The following is a 6,918-nucleotide window of genomic DNA, read 5'->3' as shown; positions in this document are numbered from 1 at the left end:
AAGTCATTGGAACGTAAGGGCATATCATGAATCCTTCACTTAGTCACAATTTAGCTATATTGTATGATTTCTAGTTTCTTAGGTATTTTATCAAAAATCTTACATGCACATCTTAAGCATAGGTGAAATCATCAAATTATACATCATTAACAACCAAATTTACATGTTTCCAACTCATATGATATCATGAATTCATAAAAACATATAAAGATTCCATCTTGGGAATCACCCAATATCAACAACATGATCATCAACACCCAACAATATAGAAATCATACTTTATAATGAAAAAGAGGGTTTTTGAGCTTTATGGATGAAAGGGATCCATAAATCAACACAACGCATACCTTAGTTCTTGATTTTTGGAAGATTAACGGAGAGATTCTTGGATTTGAGTCTTGAATTTGGATTCCCTATTGAAATCCTAGCCTTTTTATTGAGAGTTTTTTGAGAGAGGAGAGTATATTTTTCTGTAATTGAGCAAAAATCCCGTGTTTGTGGTATATATAGGGGTAGAAGATGACCAAAATACCCCTAGAGAAACAAATAAGGTCAAATCTGTCCCTAATTGACTGTCTGATAGGCTGAAGTAAATCGATAATAACTTTTTGCTCAGATGTCTAAATTGGATGAAACTTATTGCATTAGAAAGAAGACTCAAAGATATTTCCATTGAAATATAGCATTTCTCCCAGTTCATTATATACAGGAAGTTATGATCGTTTGAAGTTGACCCTGAAATGCTGAAAAAAACTGGGTACAAAGGCTATAAGAGGGCTCCGCGGCTCAAACGCCTTTAGCTACTGGTTCGGGCAACCAAACATGACCTTACACTACTATAAAAATTTTGAAACTCATACGGTATGTACTAAGAGTTTGACCGATCGTAACGCAACTTGAAGATCGAAAAACGAAGGTCGGAAAGGTTGCCAAATAAATCCCCAAAGTTTGGAAGTATAAAAATGAGACTAAGTCTTGAGAATTTAGCAAAATATTCTAAGTGTTAGAGCTTGTAAAGCTTAATGAGATGAATATTAGACTTAGGATTTTACGGGGTCTTACAACAACATGCACATATATATGACTTTAACACCATTAAACACATACACCATGGTTCTCAACATGCAATCGTTTATGAAGTTTAATCATTTAGGAGTAATATCATATCAATTGCAAAACTCACGCTCTCAATGTTTTAACACAAGTATAATATGGGGCATAAACATTATCATGGAGAAATTTAGAAAATTCACAACTCATGTACATCGCACCCTTTTGAAATTTCAGGTCAGATGTTCACAATTTAACCATTAAATATATTCAAACAAATAACCCTATGATATCTCAAGATTTCTTTCAAAATAATATATCAAAACATGTTATTTATATTAATTGAAAACCCCCATTTGTAAAACATATATATATACTTGGTATAAATTTAAAGTCTTGCGTAAATTTCTTTTGAAAACATGCCCATGAAATTTCGAACAACCCCACGTACCTCTATATGCGAAATTAATAGGAGCTTCTTGAAGCTTACATTGCGGGGATTTCAAATCTTCCGTCAATTTTGAAAACCCACGGTGGAATCTTGAGTTACTTGGGTTTTTATTTTGAAACCCTTAAGAGAGTTCTTGGAGTGATATGATGAATGTGGGTGTATTTTGGTTTTCTAGGGATTATATTCCGTGTTTAAGATGATAGGGGGATGGAAAATTACCAAAATACCCCTAATTTCTCGGAGGAGATGAAACTTTTATCCTGGGGTGATCCACCAGGCGGTGCCTTCCCAAGAGCACCACTATAGGCCAGGCGTCGCCTGCCTTATTACGGGCTCTCTTAGGCAATCTGCCAGGCGACGCCTGCAGATTGCGGGACCTCACTGGAATGGCACCCTAAACGTGCCCTTATGCTCGTCTAAAAATCCCAAAACTCATCCGAGACATACTACAACCTTGCCCCATCGCAACACAACAAGAAAATCTAAAAACGAAGGTTGGGAAGGTTGAAAATAAAATCCCCGAAGATTATGAGCTAAAAATGAGTCTAAGTCTTTTGACACTTAGAAAAATTTTCATGTTTTCAAGTCTAAGACCACACCACTAAGAGTTAGTACATGCACGACTTTTACGGGTTGTTACATTATCCCCCTTGGGATCATTTGTCCCAGAATGATGATGCAGAATTACAGTCAAGCACGATTTTCTAGAATACTAAGACATAGAAAGCATAAGTCAAGGATTGTACCTTCCATCTTATCATTTACCGGTACAAATAATTTTGGGTATCTAACTTTCATGTCGTTTTTTGATTCCCAAGTTGCTTCTTCAATTTTCTGATTTCTTCACAACACTTTAACTGAGGCTATCTCTTTTCTCCTCAATTTTCTAACTTGATGATCTAAGATTGCTACAGGATCTTCTTCATAAGACAAGGAATCGGTCACTTTGATTTCTTCAATAGGAAACACTAAAGAGTGATCTCCAATGCACTTCTTCAACATGGATATATGGAATACCAGGTGAACAAAACCCAAATTTGCAGGCAACTCTAACTCATATGCAACTTCACCTATCCTTTTTAAAATCTGGTATGGTCCTATATAGCGAGGACTCACCTTACCTTTCTTCATGAATCGCATAACTCCTTTCATGGGAGAAACTTTAAGAAATACCCAGTCTCCAACCTCAAACTCTAAATCTTTTCTTCTAACGTCGGCATAGGATTTCTAACGACTTTGATCTGTCTTACGTCGTTCTCTGATGATTTTCACATCTTCCATTGCCTGATGAACAAGATCAGGCCCAAACAACCGCGTCTAACCAACTTCATACCACCCTATTGGAGACCTGCATCTTCTCGCATACAACGCTTCAAACGGTGCTATCATAATACTAGCATGGTAGATATTATTGTAAGCGAACTCAATCAATGGAAAGTGATCTACCCAACTTGTAGTGCCCTAATTTTCTGTAACTAGAACGTTACACGGTGCTTATGATCCTGAAGGACCACACGCTAACCCTCTTATGATATCTGTACCTGGTAAAAACTTGCCATAAGGTTCAAAATATCTAAAATACATAATTCTGCAAACTGAATACTTATACAACTGTCCGGAAAGCCTCTAACTGTCTGAACTGTAGAGTTGATGGGACATGTCCCCAACTAACTCCGTCTAATAAAATAAACTAAAATAATGTGCTAAAATAATAATCCATCCTCGGAATATGAGGATTCATTGCTGGGTATTGAACTGCTACTACTGATCTGAAACTCGTGTCTCTGAATCTATGGTGTCAAATAAATAACAATACCATAGTGCAAATGCGTCAATACTTTGGAGTGTACTGAGTATGAAAATGAGGTAAGGCTAAATGCAAGGGCTTATGCATGAACATAACTTAACTGAATAATATGCAAGAGATGGATTAGCATACATAAAGAATCTATAATTACTGAACATACTGTGCATACTGTCATTGAGCATACTCAGACTAACTCTGATAACTGATACTGAATATACTGAAATTCTAAAATTTCTGAACATACTAAAATTACAAGTATCTGAAGCTTCTAAAACTAATAGCAACCCTATCTAACAGGTTGTCTCCAAATCTACTAATAATAAGAATGATTGACTTAATTTGAGATCAACCCTATTTAGCAGGTAATATCTAAAATCTGTGGATAATAGTACTACTTGATAACTGATTTTGAGATCGTCCTATCTAGCAGCGGATCTTCAAATTTGCAAATAATCATACTTGAGGCTCTGTATCTAACAACCTTGAATTCTATACACTGAACTGAGGTTTTTCTTGAAGTCTGAGACAGATTCTGAAACTGAGACTGTGGGAAGTAGTCATCTAACCGACATGCCCCACCTATCTAAGTCGGGGTCCAACCTGTGCCCCATTTGGAAGGGTGTCAGTACCGCGCCATCGGTAAAGACAACTTTACATTACCCTCTTCTATCAGGTACTCAAGCGAGAACGGTGAAGCCCTCATCTAACAGGTCAAGCCACCTCATCTACCCTCAACTATCAGGTATGATGTCTCAACCTACGCTGGCGATGTAGTTCTGGAGCGCAAGGATTGCTGCTAGGAGTCACACCTTCTACTAGTAGGTGAGTTCCCATCCTCGAGCTCAGTCGGTGCTGAGTTTTACTCCCAACTGAAAGACTCTAAATTGATTCTTAGCTAAACTTAGACTGAGTTGAATCTATTACTGATCATATTACTTGACTGATCTAACTGATTTTGCTTAGTTCTGTATCTGATGGAATACTACTGAATTCTACTCTCTATCTGAGTGCTACTGAATTTCGTATATTATTGAGCTTTACTGAAGCCTTGACTGAATACTGAAATACTACAGAGATCTGAAGTAAACTAGATTGATACTTGAGATTCTGAGTTTCTTAATCTGAATACTATACTTAGACTGATTTTCAGAATCTACTGAGTTTTCCTGAGTTCTGTAACTGACTGAAACTTACTGATCGTGGCTTGACTGATATTATCTTGAAATTGACTCGGCTCTAGACAAGTAGACTAATTTCGGGTATAAATACCCCCAGGACTCGATAGCATAATTAAATACAGTACAACAATACTTGCATAACATACAACAGTCTATTACTCGCAATAAAATCAATAAGACACTCTTTCAAGTACTTGGAAGTCATAAACCCAAATCATGATCAAGAATGCATAATATTCTTCAAACACTTAGAAATCCTAAACATAAAGGTGTGTAAAGATTCATGCTAATTCCTCATAATTCATTCAACAAGGAATGAAAATGGATAGGATTTTCACACAACATACCATAACTCATTTACTGGAGATTTTCAACCACACTTGGCATGAACTTATACATAGCTTGGAAATTTCTTGTCAACATATTACAATGACTATATTTTCTTCACATAAGTATTTTATCAAACACTTGGATGGCATGAATTAATACACATACTTATGTGATATAATTTCTCTTATTTAATTCACACAAACCATTCATCAAATACTTGAAAGACATAATATTTAATCATAATGCAAATCAATACTTGAGTATCACAATTCCAACACCAAGTTCACCATCTCAAGGCTCTAATATGAATTCACATAATACTACATACATAATAATTTTTAATTTCACATAAATCATGCACTTAGTCATGGGTTATAAACCCAATCAATAATATAATCATGAATATACTTAAATCCACTCATGGATTCTTCATCCAACATGAAGTTACATAAATGATACCACAACTAATTAATTTTCCCTTCAAAGATTCCAACATCAAATTTACAATTTCAAGGCTCTAACATGAATTACTATATTACTACACATATAATCCATAATTTCATATAAGTTTTCTATCTAATAATGGATTAGAAACCCAATCAAAATGATAATTATGAATACACTTAAATCCACTCATAGATTGTACACAATTTTGGGGTTCAAGAACTCAATATGACATTCATACTTAACATACTACAATGGTAATATTTTCTTCATATAAGCATTTTATCAAACATGTAGGGAGCATGCTTTAGTTATTCAACAACTACTACTTCTAAATGTCATAACTCCATCAACCAATTCATCACACAAAGATTTCAACATGATATGATCGTGATTCAGCATACATGGAAAATATGATTATTTCCAACATCAATTAGTATATAACAACATCACACTAATTAACATAATTACATAATTCAACATGCTTCTTGAAAAGGCTTTATCATGAACACAATAAGATCAACACATACCAGGATCTAAACTTGAGTCTTTATCATCAACACATGACTTTAATTTCAACAACATCAAGAGCTTCAATTTCAAACCACATGAATCATAAAAACTCATAAAACATAATCTTTGAATTTAGGAAAAAGGATTCTTGAGCTTCTTGGGTGAAAGGAACCCAAGAATCAACACTTGCATACCTCTAGTTTACGAATCCAGATGAACTCTTGATTCCAAAACTCTATTCGTAAGATTGATAGGTGCTCCTTGTAGCTCTCGCAATGAGGATTACGAACTCAAATTATTTTCAAGTTCCTACGGTTGAATTTTGAGGGATCTTGATTTTTGTTTTGGAATTGAGGGTGTTGTTCTTGAGAGATTTATGAAAAAGAAGTGTATTTTAGTGTTAATGAGCATTAATTCCGTGTTATGGAGTATATATAGGGGTGGAAGATGACCAAAATGCCCTTAAGAAAAGAGATAAAGGCGCAACTGTCCCTGGTTTGATATGCTGAAGTAAATTGGCCATAACTTTTTACTCTAATGTTCAAATTGGATAAAACCAATTGCATTGGAAAGAAGACTCCCAGTGCTTTCATTTGATATATAGAACCTCTCCCATTTCATTATATACAGGAAGTTATGATCATTACAATTTGACCCTGAAATGCTGAAAACTGGGCAAAAGGCTACAGGCAAGGCTGCGCCTCACCAGCGCCTTTTGCTACAGGTTTGGCACACCAAACGTGCCCTTACGCTACTCCAAAAATTATGAAACTCACTTGGGATGTACTACGACCTTTCCCCATTGCAACGCAACTTGAAAATTAAAAAATGGATGTTGGAAAGGTCATCAAATAAATACCTGAAGATCGGAGGTCTAAATGAGAAAGTTTCAACACTTAGCCAAATTTTTGAGTGCTAAGTTTCTCTTGGCAAGATTAAAAGGCTTTAACGTCTTGGAAATCTTATGGGGTATTACACAACTACCTTTGAAATCTATTACACAAGCCCTCAACATATCCTCAAGGTTCTAAATGGTGCGTTCGGCTTGCCCATCAGTTTGAGGATGAAATGCAGTGCTTAAGTTCACCTGGGTACCTAAACCCCTTTGAAAAGACTTCCAAAACTGAGAAGAAAACTGCGTACCT

At 35.5% G+C, this 6,918-nt stretch overlaps 1 long non-coding RNA gene across 1 annotated transcript; it reads right to left on the bottom strand.

The window, feature by feature from the left end:
• Positions 1 to 3,059: 3,059 nt before the first annotated feature.
• LOC124894542 lies at positions 3,060 to 6,137 on the bottom strand. The gene is made up of 2 exons (XR_007051233.1): positions 5,968 to 6,137; positions 3,060 to 3,291 (listed from the first exon to the last, which is right to left on the bottom strand). It is a non-coding gene; the product is annotated as an uncharacterized LOC124894542 (long non-coding RNA).
• Positions 6,138 to 6,918: the final 781 nt, after the last annotated feature.

This window comes from Capsicum annuum, unplaced genomic scaffold (assembly GCF_002878395.1).
Source record: "Capsicum annuum cultivar UCD-10X-F1 unplaced genomic scaffold, UCD10Xv1.1 ctg75042, whole genome shotgun sequence".
NCBI classification, from domain to species: domain Eukaryota; kingdom Viridiplantae; phylum Streptophyta; class Magnoliopsida; order Solanales; family Solanaceae; genus Capsicum; species Capsicum annuum.
This window is presented reverse-complemented; position numbering and strand designations above follow the sequence as displayed.